The sequence below is a fragment of the Oncorhynchus mykiss genome, unplaced genomic scaffold (assembly GCF_013265735.2).
Source record: "Oncorhynchus mykiss isolate Arlee unplaced genomic scaffold, USDA_OmykA_1.1 un_scaffold_189, whole genome shotgun sequence".
In the NCBI taxonomy this organism is placed as follows: domain Eukaryota; kingdom Metazoa; phylum Chordata; class Actinopteri; order Salmoniformes; family Salmonidae; genus Oncorhynchus; species Oncorhynchus mykiss.
Genome location: NW_023493675.1, coordinates 115001 through 117500, shown reverse-complemented (window position 1 = coordinate 117500; position 2500 = coordinate 115001). Strand labels below are relative to the sequence as shown.

Here is a 2500-nt window from a genome sequence, read left to right as displayed (position 1 = left end):
TGTCCCCAACGCACTAGACGACCAGTTCTTATAGCCTTTAGTCGTACCCTTATTCTACTCCTCCTTTGTTTCTCTGGTGATGTAGAGGTGAATCCAGGCCCTGCAGCCCCCAGCATCACTCCCATTCCCCAGGCCCTGTAGCCCCCAGCACCACTCCCATTCCCCAGGCCCTGCAGCCCCCAGGACCACTCCCATTCCCCAGGCCCTGCAGCCCCCAGCACCACTCCCATTCCCCAGGCCCTGCAGCCCCCAGCACCACTCCCATTCCCCAGGCGCTCTCATTTGTTGTGTAAACTGTAAAGGCTTGACTTCTGTAACTGTAAAAGCCTTGGTTTCATGAATGTTAACATCAGAAGCCTCCTCCGTAAGTTTGTTTTATTCAATGCTTTATCACACTCTGCCAAGCCTGATGTCCTAGACGTGTCTGAATCCTGGTTTAGGAAGGCCACCAAAAATCATGACATTCTGTCACACTATGCAGATCTGTACCCAAACAAATTGAGCTTCTACTTCTAAAAATCCACTTTTTCAGAAACAAGTCTCTCACCGTTGCTGCTTGTTATAGACCCCCCTCAGCCCACAGATGTGCCCTGGACACCATATGTGAATTGATTGCCCCAGATCTATCTTCAGAGTTCGTACTGTTAGGTGACCAAAACTGGGATATGCTTAACACCTCGGCCGTCCTACAATCTAAGCTAGATGCCCTCAATCTCACACAAATTATCAAGGAATTTACCAGGTACAACCCTAAATCCATAACCATGGGCACCCTCATAGATATCATCCTGACCAACTTGCCCTCTAAATACACCTCTGCTGTCTTCAACCAGGATCTCAGCAATCACTGCCTCATTGCCTGCGTCCGTGGTCAAACGACCACCCCTCATCACTGTTAAACGCTCCCTACACTTCAGCGAGCAGGCCTTTCTAATCGACCTGGCCCAAGTATCCTGGAAGGATATTGACCTCATCCCGTCAGTAGAGGATGCCTGTTCTTTAAAAGTAATTTCCTCACCATCTTCAATAAGCCCCATTCAAAAAATGTAGAACTAAGAACAGATATAGCCCTTGGTTCACTTGACTGCCCTTGACCAGCACAAAAACATCCTGTGGCGTTCTGCATTAGCATCAAACAGCCCCTGCGATATGCAACTTTTCAAGGAAGTCAGGAACCAATACACGCAGTCAGTTAGGAAAGCTAAGGCTAGCTGTTTCAAACAGAAATTTGCATCCTGTAGCACTAATTCCAAAATGTTTAGGGACTCTGTAAAGTCCCAAAACTGGATCCCTACAAATCAGCAGGACTAGACAATCTGAACCCTCTTTCTAAAATTATTCGCTGAAATTGTTGCAACCCCTATTACTAGCCTGTTCAACCTCTCTTTTGTATCGTCTGAGATCCCCAAAGATTGGAAAGCCGCGGTCATCCCCCTATTCAAAGGGGGAGACACTCTAGACCCAAACTGCTACAGACCTATATCCATCCTGCCCTGCCTTTTCTAAGTTCTTCGAAAGCCAAGTCAACAAACAGATTACCGACCATTTCTGTTATAGACCTATATCCATCCTGCCCTGCCTTTCTAAAATCTTCTAAAACCAAGTTAACAAACAGATCACCGACCAGTTCGAATCCCACCATACCTTCTCCACTATGCAATCTGGTTTCCTAGCTGGTCATGGGTGCACCTCAGCCATGCTCAAGGTCCTAAACAATATCATAACCGCCATCGATAAAAGACAGTACTGTGCAGCCGTCTTCATCGACTTGGCCAAGGCTTTCGACTCTGTCAATCACCGTATTCTTATTGGCAGACACAACAGCCTTGGTTTCTCAAATGATTGCCTCGCCTGGTTCACCAACTACTTCTCTGATAGAGTTCAGTGTGTCAAATCGGAGGGCCTGTTGTCCGGACCTCTGGCAGTCTCTATGGGTGTGCCACAGGGTTCAATTCTCAGGCCAACTCTTTTCTCTGTATACATCAATGATGTCGCTCTTGCTGCTGGTGATTCTCTGATCCACCTCTACGCAGACGATACCATTCTGTATACTTCTGGCCCTTCTATCGACACTGTGTTAACAAACCTCCAAATGAGCTTCAATGCCATACAACACTCCTTCCGTGGCCTCCAACTGCTTTAAAATGCTAGTAAAACCAAATGCATGCTCTTTAACCGTTCGCTGCCCGCACCCGCCCACCCGACCAGCATCACTACTCTGGACGGTTCTGACTTAGAATAGACTGTAAACTGTCCTTCCAGACTCACATTAAACATCTCCAATCCAAAATTAAATCTAGAATCGGCTTCCTATTTCTCAACAAAGCTTTCTTCACTCATGCTGCCAAACATACCCTCGTAAAACTGACTATCCTACCAATCCTTGACTTTGGCGATTTACAAAGACATTTACAAAATAGCCTCCAACACTCTACTCAGCAAACTGTATGCAGTCTATCACAGTGCCATCCATTTTGTCACCAAAGCCCCATATACTACC

At 46.7% G+C, this 2500-nt stretch overlaps 1 protein-coding gene across 3 annotated transcripts in view; it reads right to left on the bottom strand.

Moving 5' to 3' along the window:
- Nucleotides 1-2500, bottom strand: part of LOC110519557 (protein sidekick-1) — a 134539-nt gene that overhangs the window by 26976 nt on the left and 105063 nt on the right. The window lies entirely within an intron of this gene.